General features: G+C 37.2%; 1 pseudogene; it reads left to right on the top strand.

Annotated features, from left to right (window-relative positions):
* Window positions 1-10002: 10002 nt before the first annotated feature.
* On the top strand, window positions 10003-10322 carry LOC102729716 (cytochrome b-c1 complex subunit 7 pseudogene; annotated as a pseudogene).
* The last annotated feature ends 877 nt before the right edge of the window (window positions 10323-11199 follow it).

Raw genomic sequence — 11199 nt, 5'->3', positions numbered from 1 at the left:
TTTGCTGTTTTTTATAAAGAATGAAATAAATTAATAAAAACTGTAGAGAACTCTTAGATGGCACCTCTACTTTCTCTCAGGAGACAAATCACCTCTAATTCTTCAATCAGTTCCTCCTTATGTGTCAAATAGATACAGAGCTGGTTCCAAGAGTAAGTGTTCTCCTTTTTTTTTCCTCTGAAAACCTAAAATTCTGGTGATTGGTTAGAAAATGAAAATGGGATTCTTGTATATTTATGACCCTAATTAATTTCAGGTGTTCAGTAGAAGGGTCTGCTATGTAATAAGTCAGAAATAAAAAGTGAAAAGAGAAAGTTGTGCCAAAGAGTCAGGTGCTTTCAAACTTTTCTGGATTTAGGTAGTTTGGATGGGGGCGGAGGGGGGGGGGCGGTGGTGGTGAAGAGAGTAGAGTGATATAAACCAAAATAATGAGATGTTTACCTTAAAAAGATTAGGTCTAGTCATACAAAAATAAATTCCTTTGGAAATAAGCTGGAAAATCATCATGAAAGACTAAAACACTTCACTAATTCATTATAATAGAATTCTATGGGTTTTTTTTTGTTTGTTTTGGGGTTTTTGTTTTGTTTGTTTTGTGTTTTTTGCCAAGGAGGGCTCCCCTCTCACCCACAGTGTTCCATTTCAAAATTTGAATACTATACAGTGACCTTAGGGACCAATGAGGCCATTGCTTTTCTTTACCAAGAGAGGAAACTGGCAATACAAAGATTCTAGTTTTAGGAGTGAATTAAAATTTATTTTTCTTTTTTCATGCCACATTAACAATATTTTTGGTATAAGGGAGGATGGAAAATGTAGTGTCCTATCAATTCTCTATAGCTAATATGAGCCAAGAAAATAGTCTAAATAAAGTCCAGTGGCAAAGAAAGCATGAATCATAAAGCAAAGAAATGCCAAACTAAGCCATGTTTCATCAGTCACCAAAATTAATCCTGAATTTCATCAACTCATGCAGACTGTGTCCAAAGAAATGTTCTGAGAGGCACATAGATTACAATGAAGGACTGAAATAAAACACTAAAGTTGCATTTTATTTTCTAAACATGTGTATTTTCCACTGGTAATCAATGAGAATATGAAAACAAACCTCTAGCTAAAAGACTGTTTCACCTAAGAACTACTACAGAATGATACAGTGAGGTAGATATTCTTTAATGCGGGAGTTGGCAAACTTTTTCCTTCAAGGATCAGATAGTAACTAGTTTAGACTTTGCAAGTGTATGGTGTCTGTTGCAACTACTCAACTCTGCTTTTATAATGAGAAAGCAACCACAGACAACACTAACAAATAGGTGTAGCTATGTGCCAATAAAATTTTATTTACAAAAAGAGGCAGTGGGCCCCATCTGATGGGAGGGCCACAGGTTGGTATCCCCTGCTTCTTTAATGTATCAGCCCACTAAGAACTGAGAGCACTGATAAGAAACAATGTGGAGTTTGCTATTCTTTCCTAATTTCTCAATAGATACATCTTTGCAGTTAACGTCACAGTCATTAATTTAAAATGGAACTTCCAGTGACTCTGAACTGGCAGTTAGTTAAAACAAGGTAAACGTGTAAAACGCCTGCCAGTTAGCTATCTGATCCGCATCAATCCACACGTATTAAGTCAGTGAAAGAGCAGAAATGTAATTTTCCAGAACACGCAACCCTACCGCTCTGCATGCCTCTAATGAGGGAAAGCTAATTATTTTATTATCTTAACATAAACCTCCCCAAATTAAATATTTCCAGGGTTATAAACGGTTTGCCTCTGAGCTTCATGAAAAGCTTAAAACCAGCCATTTCACTTTGGCAGACAACACTCATGTTCTCCTAAAGGTTCAAATAAAGCCTTGACATCTTTCAGGTTTTTTTTTTTCTTCTCACATAAAAAATAAGGCACTACTGAATTCTCCTTATAGAGAAGAAGGTTCAATACTAATATATCCTGTTGCTAGAAGAGTCCAGAAATAGTGAAAGAAGCTGGAATAGCCTTCATCGTTCTTTCTTTAAATTCAGCTCTAATTTCATCAGTGTTAACTGATTTTATTTGCACCTATTATACATTTTCATTTTGCCTCTTTCATAAATCAAATAAATAAATAAATTTATACCTGTTACACATTTTCATTTCATCTTCTTCATAGATAAAAAAATACATATACTTATTTATTCCCCTTACAAAAGGGGATTGATTCAGTTATTTGATCATTAACCCTTTCTTAGTTCTCTTCTCCTCCAAGCTAAATAAATTAACTGTTTCTATTCTTCTTTCCAAAATCTATGTTGCTGGATCTACCAAAATTTGTCATGACAAACCCATTTGGGTGAGAATTTTCTCTCAATTCATTTAATTCCATGGAATTAAATTTCAGGATAAGAGACAGAGCGATAGGCCGAATAACCAAGTTTGGCTCCTACACAGTCTATTGTTGAACCCTTAAAAGCCTAGTGTTATCAGATTTAATTCTTTGTTCCGTGGTCAACAAAAAGCCACACTTCTTTTAAGCCACCAAGTACAGCTAAGTCATAAACATCTGTTCCATGACCATTGGAGTTCATTCCTTTCCTATGTTTCTTCAGGGAGAGATATCAAGCCAATTTTTAATTTTCATTACCTGTTTCTGATAAGATGCACTCATATGTAAATGTTTTCATCTTCCCCCAAATGTAAAATACTTCTCATTCATAATGATTTTTTTAAAAATTCCCTTATTTTTCACAATATCCAGTGCAAATGCATGGCCAATTACTACTCATATTTCCTATTCTTAATTGAAGTTCGAAGCCTTCAATTGCCTAAAATAAATGAGTTCTCTTGGAACTTTGGTGGCAGAGGATACACCAATGATTGCTATCTTCAAGAGTGCCTGCCATCTCAACCAGGCTAAAGCCAAAGAAGGGATGTGTTTCCCCGACTTGATTGTTTGCTCAGGGAGGAAACTGTGGCAAATGAAAATCCATTACCAATTCCTTTAGCATCTCTTAAAGAGAAGCTCATGGCAAAGTCACAGAGCCCCAAAACCTCCCAGATAAGCTTATATGAAGGTATTCCATGCCTTGCTCAAATCCTCACATTTATTATGTATCCTTATATGAAGTTCTTAAGAATTACTTATGGAAAGAAGGAAGGAAGAAAAGAATCATTTGTATTATTTATATGATAACAGTTCCCTTAGTACAACAGACCAGTTTTATGTTTTCTTATCAGTTGCTTTAAAATTTAAAATGCATGAGTAGCCATCTGGAATTTTTTAAAATAAAATTGGAAAAAAGGGCTGTGATAGTCTACTTGTCACATTAACTAGATGAGTAAGAGTATTAGATTTAATGAAGGATGTAAGTGAACACTACTTTCTTTTAAGATTTTCTCAATATACTGTAATTTTATTTCCAAGTCTTTGAGTTAAGTTTCTGAGCATCCAAATACCATATCTGAGTTTTTTGTTTGTTTCTACGTTTGTTTCTTTTTTTGTTGTCAGAAGACTAAGAATACATGAAGGGCTGGGCACCAAGGAAATGTTTGAGAATGACTGTAATCTGCTTAGAGGTTTAGGAACACTCAAGGTTAAAGGATGCATGTCTTTTCTGAATGAGAGAAAATAGATCTCTGAGAATCCAGGCTCAGTTCTTCTCAAAATGTCTTTCTCATCGTGCTGTCTAGGTAAGCAGGCTACAGAGAAAACCTAGTGCAGAGTATTAAAAATTAAAAGGAATAAAAAGTTTTTAAAATGTTTTTTAAAAAGAAGAAAAACTGGGCGCCTGGGTGGCTCAGTTGGTTAAGCGACTGCCTTCGGCTCAGGTCATGATCCCGGAGTCCTGGGATCAAGTCCCACATCGGGCTCCCAGCTCAGCGGGGAGCCTGTTTCTCCCTCAGACCCTCTCCCCTCTCATGCTGTTTCTCTCTCTCTTTCTCTCAAATAAATAAATAAAATCTTTAAAAAAAAAAAAAAAGGAAGAAAAACTAAGGGAAATTTGGTTTCCAGTTTTCTGAAATTCAAAGGCTTTATCAGAATTCATAAGACAATGTAACTTCCTAGTCTGCAAAGCTCACGTTCCTGAAGGCCCAGGGGGACTCAGCTTTTGAAGCTGCTGCCTACTCCTTTGATAAGCTCAGTCTGCACTTTAACTGGAAAAAAGAAAAGCAAAGGAGAGAGAGAGAATCATTCTTTAAATGCTCAGGAAAGGGAAGAGACATTTGCTGTATCATTATGAATCCATCCTACCAGCTGTAGGTAGTAAAATTTAGCATTTGGTTGGACAACCCCCTAAAGAAGATCCAAGGAGGATCAGAAAGATACCCTGGGAAGAAATTGAAAATTATCAAATTCACAGAAGCATAGAATGGTGGTTGCCAGGGGCTGGAGGGAAGGGAAAATGGAGAGGTGATGGTCAAAGGGTACAAAGTTTCAGTTACACGAGATAAACAATTTCTGGAGATCTACTATACAACACAATGCCTACAGATAATAATACTGTGCTGTATACTTAAAATTTGCAAAATGGGTTGATCTTGTGGTAGGTGTTCCTGTACACACACACACACACACACACACACACACACCCTGACACAAATGATGATAAAGGAGGAAACTTTGGGAGTGATGAATATGCTTATGGCATTGATGGTAGGGATGGTTTCACAGGTGTATAGTTGGCCCCAAACTCATGGAGCTGTATAAATTATTATTATTATTATTTTTTTTACATTTCAATGATACCTCAATAAAGTGGTTAAAAAAATTTTTGGCTGGTCATGGAAATGACACTCAAACCTTGGTTTGTGCTTCCTGGTTCAAGTATGAGGGGAATTTTGCCTCCACAACAGGCAGAGGAGAAAATATGGTAACACTGAATTTTCTGTGGGTAATGAGAGATCAGAAAATTCAGGGACCAAAATTGATTTTTAGAAATTATCCTTAATGGTCAAAATAATTAAACCAGTTCTTCATGAAGGTCAATATCACATTTAAGGATATAAGGCTGGTGTTTAGAAATTTGAAAAAAAAAAAGATTATTTCCACCAAACCTGGTAAAAGTCAAAATGTAGTCAAGTAGTATTTAGCATCATGGAAAAATCAACCAATCTTTACAGAGTAGCCCAGTGTCGGGAATAGGCACTGGAAGAGGATGGGCATGAAGAACGAGGTTAGAAATGCTAGGATGATAATAAATAATTATAGGACATGGTTCTTGTTCATAAAGGGTTTGCATTAAATATAGCAGAGGAAAACAACATCTCTATTGAAAAAATAATAACCACAGGGAAGGGAAATAACTTTAATTGACAACCATGTGCTGAACACTGCACTGGGCACTTGATACATATTATCATCTTTTGTTATCCATCCTGTGAGTGGATAAAATATTCCATTTACCAATAACTAAAGTGACACTCAGAGTTATTTATGTTTTGCAAATATGTTTTACAGGATGCCTTAAGTGTCAACTGAGTACTAAAAAACCTTTAAAAGACAAGAGATTGCACCCTGGAATATCCATATTTGTGTGTGTGATGTGTATATATGTGTGTGTTTATGCATATATATATGTATATATAAATAATATATATAGTATGAATTCTGTGAAATGTGGTTCTGTCAGTCTGTTTAGTCACCAAGGTTTTATGTGGGGCTTACAATATCTCTTTGCTATTTTCCAACTCCCGTTGTGAAGGCTGTAGCATGATGCTTACAGTACAAGTAGATTTTTAGTCTGAAATCCCAGCTTGACCATGTGTGAACTATATGTCCTTGAGCAAGTTACATAAGCTGCTTTTAGCTTTTCTCAACTATAAATGAGAGCTAATGATATCTACTCCACAAGATTTGTGAAGATTAACTATTTAAACCCGAGCACAGTGACTAGTGTCTACAAAAGCACACAATAAAACTTTGGTGTTAATTTTATCTGTTTGCTACTCTGCCTCCAACACTTTGAATTGTAATCAGCACAGAGTACACAATCAATAAATATTTGTTGATTGATTGCTTAGATGTATTATTCTCGCCTATTTTTTTTTTTCTGTAAAGATAAATCCCCTCCATGCCAGACAAGTGTAAAAGGCATGGAAGGCTTAGCCTCTGTCCAAATTGACCTGCTTTGTGTGAGGAGGGGCTGGACCTTCACTCTGGCATGAGAAAATGAGAATCAAACACATGTGAAGAAAGGCTAGACAGCCTCTCTGCTGAATGAATACAGCAGGCTTCTCTAGCAATGTGTTCTCCTTCAAAGAACCCAGATTCCATTAACTTGAGGTCAGCTTCCTTCATTGTACCTCTTGTTTGTCTCCCCTCCCCAGACATTTATTTTCCTGACATTGCAGGGATGAGTTGAGCAAACAAAGGAGAAATAGAGCTGTAACTAAATACTACCACTGAGCCAACAGGACCCCAGTGTGAAATGAGCCTGCTCAAGTTATTATTTTACTTGCTTAAAGGAAACCCATGGGCCTGGGTGAAAGAAGAGAACAGGAAGAGAAAAGGCAGTGAGTGTGTGAACATGAACTACACCCAGGTCTGGAGTCAATAATCCTCACTCTTTTTATAGAGATAGTAGCTACTTCCATTTGTTCTATTTCAAGAGCTACATGCCATTGCAAAGGATCCTATTAAAATGTCATCACTTCTACTGCAGGCAAAGCTAACATTTCTTGAGAAACTCCCATGGGCCAGTATTTGTGCACATCACTTTACATACATCACCACATTCAATCCTCATAGTGGCCCTTGCAAGTGATAGGACCCCCATTTTCCGACGAGGAGACGGAGGCTCAGGACCTAACCACCAGCTGGAAAACTATACTATTGCTGCACCAAGTCAGTCTGGCTCCAGAATGCTTATGTCTTAATCTTAAAACTTGTAGCCATACAGGAATTCTTTGTGATGTTAATTGCTTCTTGAAATGAGCAAACCAAACCTCCAGAGGATCTGACCATCTTTCTTGCTGCATGGAATTTTTGTTCATGGCCATATTTATAGTGAAGGTGTGGGTGTTCGTCTATACTTAATCACAATCAACCTACATTCTGTTCATCAACAGATACTTTCTTGAGTGCCTTTTAGGTACTTGTTTAAGCCTATGTGACTTTTTAAATGACTTTGTCTATAAATGGATACATGCGAAGTTTACTGTAGACATTCCATTCGTTAAAGCAGTAGTGTACAGATCACAAATCTGTTTTCACATGCATCCATTCATTTAGTTCTCAAACCAAAGCCCTAGGGTAAATTGGTTTTCTCCTACCATTCTCCAGTTGAGAATTAGGGATGCACATAGCTTGTTAATAGCAGGGCCAGAACCCAAATCCTGTGCTCTTCTGACTCAAGCCCAGTGCCTTCTTCCCTGAATCACAGCTATCTGCTATAATGACACTGCACTTGGAATCCATCCAGTATGAACCATCCCCTCCATCAGATGCTCCCTATCAGCGGATGAGCAAAGCATAGTGGCTGGGTTGGTGGTTCAGTGTAACTAAATATTCATCAAAAGTGTGCACATTAACAGCCACACACAATAATTAAACCCAAATTAATTTCCTCAGTTAATACATGCCACAGAATTAAATTAAACCTCAACAGAAAACAGGGCAGACTGTAACTATTAATCCTCCCATAAGCAACCATAATTATTTTTGCAACATTTATTTCATTTGCATATATGATGTTACACTGCAAATTTTCACATACCAGTGACAATTCTCTCTGCTTTGCCAGACTGAGAATTAAGCAATATATTAGTTCACATAGTCTGTTGGCAAAAAATTTTCACGGATCCAGTTCAGGAGCAAACTGTTAACATTTGGGGCAGCCGAGTTCATTAATGTTAGTGCTATAATTCACAAGGGGACCTACTGATTGCAAATATGTGTGGTAAAACATATACTCCATTCATGACTGAAGAATAATTTATGATATATGGAAAGTGCCTACAAGTTGCATATGAAATACTTCAAAATTAATTTATCTATCATATATAACTATTATGGAGATTAATCATGGTTTTCTCTGATTGGAAAATTATGTTTGTAAATTTCATTGATTTAATTTTTCAGTACATTCTTACTGGAGATGTCTTATGTAAGCAGAGCTATTGGTCGTGGGAATATAACAGTGCAAAAATAGCCACAGCTCCTTTCCTCAAAAATCTTGCTTTTAGTGGGAGACAGACATAGCTATGGCTAGAGACTAAATAGTACACGTTAAAGTGTATAATGCCCACTATAGGAAACAAAAAGTGCCTGAGAAATGAATATGAACCTATTACTGGTTAGGTTGTGAAACTCATTTCACCTGTCTAAACTTTAGTTTCCTCATCTGTAAAAGCAGGCATGAGGTACAGATAAAAAAAAAAATATTAATGATGATAATATCTGCTGCATTCAGGGCATGCTCTCAATATACCGAGCGTTGTATTAAATACTTTGCATGTGTTTTTTTGTTCCCCTTCAGCAATCCTATAAGGTGAAATTAACATTATTAGTATTGTCATCTTAGAGGGTTAGAGAGGTTAATTGGTTACACAGCCAGTATGGATATGGCAGGTTTTGAATTTGGTTAAGGGGAATTTAGAGGTACTCTTATTTACTATTAAGTCATTTTGCCAAGTATGGAATTCAGAGACAGACATTAGCATACTTCTCAATCTACCTCATCAACAATCAGGACAGGGATGCCTGGGTAGCTCAGTCAGTTAAGCGTCTGCCTTTGGCTCAGGTCATGATCCCAGAGTCCTGGGATTGAGTTCTGCATCGGGCTCCCTGCTTAGTGGGGAGCCTGCTTCTCTCTCTGTCTGCCGCTCCCCCTGCTTGTGCACACGCTCTCTCTCTGTCAAATAAATAAATAAAATCTTAAACAAACAAACAAAAACCCAACCAGGACATTCACCAAAAAGAGTAAGCAGGCTTTTTCCTTCCCAACTACCAACTAACATTTTATATTTTAACTGGTAGTTCAACCATGACGAAACAACAAAACAAAACAAAAAGACAAAACAAACAACACATATTGAAACTCTTAATAACAAAAATGTTGTCTCTAGTGGGTACAGTTCTGCAGTTTTCATACAAAGCATATGCAATTATTGAGAAGAAACATGTGAACTCCAGCCCAGAGCTGTTTATTGGCAACTGATTAATATTTCCTTGGCTATGAGTTTATTGAGGAGTTATGAGTCTTTTATAAATAGAATCTAGAAGACTGTCACCCTCTCACTGTTCAAGTACCACGTTTTATTAAGGAAATGGAAAAAAAATCTGTGACTTTGGGCTAGGATAGCTACTAAGTAAATAAAAGAATTGGTTGTCTAACTGGAGTCCTGCCAAATAATATTTTTCAAGATATGCCTTAATACTTTATTAAATAGGCAAATAAATACATAAAAGGACACAGAAAGAGAATAGTGTAAACAAACCTAGAGTCCTTTCATTGAGAATTTCACTGGTTGCTGCATATTGCAAAGATCGAGATCCCATATAGCGTATATATCCACTGTTTCTATGGACCTTTAAACACAAATCGAAAATGTGGCTACCACATGGTTGAATTGCTCTAACATAGTCTATTTGCAAATGCAGTGGATTCCAGTTTTTATCTTCCCAAATGAGAAGGAATTCACCTTCTGGTCTCTGTATCACTTCAGCTTCCTTGACAGAATCTCTTTCCTTCCTTCCAGTGTTTGCCTCTCCATCATATAAGAACCAGTCCTCCTTCTGATGGCTCCTGATTTCTGTATGGGAATCAAGGTAGTTTAAGGGAAGTTTGTTATTTTCCAGAGGGGGTATGACCTAGGCAAGATGTGCTTCTGATTACACTGGACAGCAGGGGTGGTTATTGCTACTTGCCAAGACTCTGAGCTAAAAGGGAGATTAGAATGGTATTGAAAGCCCACAAACCCAAATATTCCTTGACATAGAATAAATAAATAAACTGTGGTATGAACATACAATGGAATATGAGATCAAGCCCTATAAATCACAAAGAATGTATAAACTGGTCAAAATGGTGAGCAGACCTACTGTTGCAGCATCAAGATGGCGGCAGGAGGGTATTTGAAAATGGGATTACAATGCTGCATGGGTCAATACACTGGGGTTAACACGAGATGATACATTATGCGAGAATGATGATGTGAAAGGCTTCCCAAGAACCTTCATAATGACAGGATGTTTTGCATCAAGAGAGCACTGAACCTGACCACGAGGCAGCAGATCTCACCTAAAGAGCAGTGGACAGAATATGAGGATACGCTCTATCTTGAACCATATCTGAAAGAAACTATTTGGGAAAGAAAAGAGAGAGAAGAATGGGCAAAGAAATAATCATGGAGTTGAAATCTGTGGTTATAGCTGCCCTCAAATATTTTTAAGAAGTTGGGTAAACCTGGGGTGCCTGGGTGACACAGTCGGTTAAGTAACCGACTCTTGGTTTCAGCTCAGGTCATGATCTCAGGGTCTTGAGATAGAGCCCTGTGACAGGCTCCACACTCAGTGCAGAGTCTGCTTGAGACTCTTTCTCCCTCTTGCTCTGCCCCTCCCCCTGTGCACTCTCTCTCTAAAATAAATAAATAAAATCTTTAAAAAAAAAGAATTTGGGTAAACATGAAATGTACAATTTAGAATTATTTGAACGGCAAATGTATTACTTTAAATAAATGTGTATTGTTATTATTAAAAAAAAAAAGAACATAAACTACAACTGACCCTACAGCATGGATGAATCTCACAAATGGGAAGCTAGCTCGGGAAAGACAGAAACAAAAAAGTACTTGTTGTATGACAGCGCTGCACTTACATAAAGTTCAAAGCCAGGCAAAACCAATCTGTGGCAGAAGTCAGGATAGTGCCCATCCTAGAGGCAGGACTGCCTGGCAGGGGCATAAATGGAACTTCTAGGGGCTGGCAAGATGCTGCTTCCTAATCCAGATTCTGCATGCTGGCATGCTTATTGTACGTAATGCATCAGGCTGTACATTTAAGATCATATGTTCTTGAGGTATGTTAGATGTCAAAAAAATATTTGCTTAAAAAACATCCTCTTTGCAAACACACACACTAGCAACAAACTGAGTCTTTCTCCTAGATGTAATCTAAAGATTCACTACCACACCTTAAGAAATGCTGCCTCAAGCCAGAGAAATAACAATAGTATACATAATAGACCAACGGAGGGTCCCTATCTGTTGGATGACCATTTCCC

This window comes from Leptonychotes weddellii, chromosome 1 (genome assembly GCF_054177405.1).
Source record: "Leptonychotes weddellii isolate Sample4059 chromosome 1, ASM5417740v2, whole genome shotgun sequence".
Taxonomy (NCBI): domain Eukaryota; kingdom Metazoa; phylum Chordata; class Mammalia; order Carnivora; family Phocidae; genus Leptonychotes; species Leptonychotes weddellii.
This window is presented reverse-complemented; position numbering and strand designations above follow the sequence as displayed.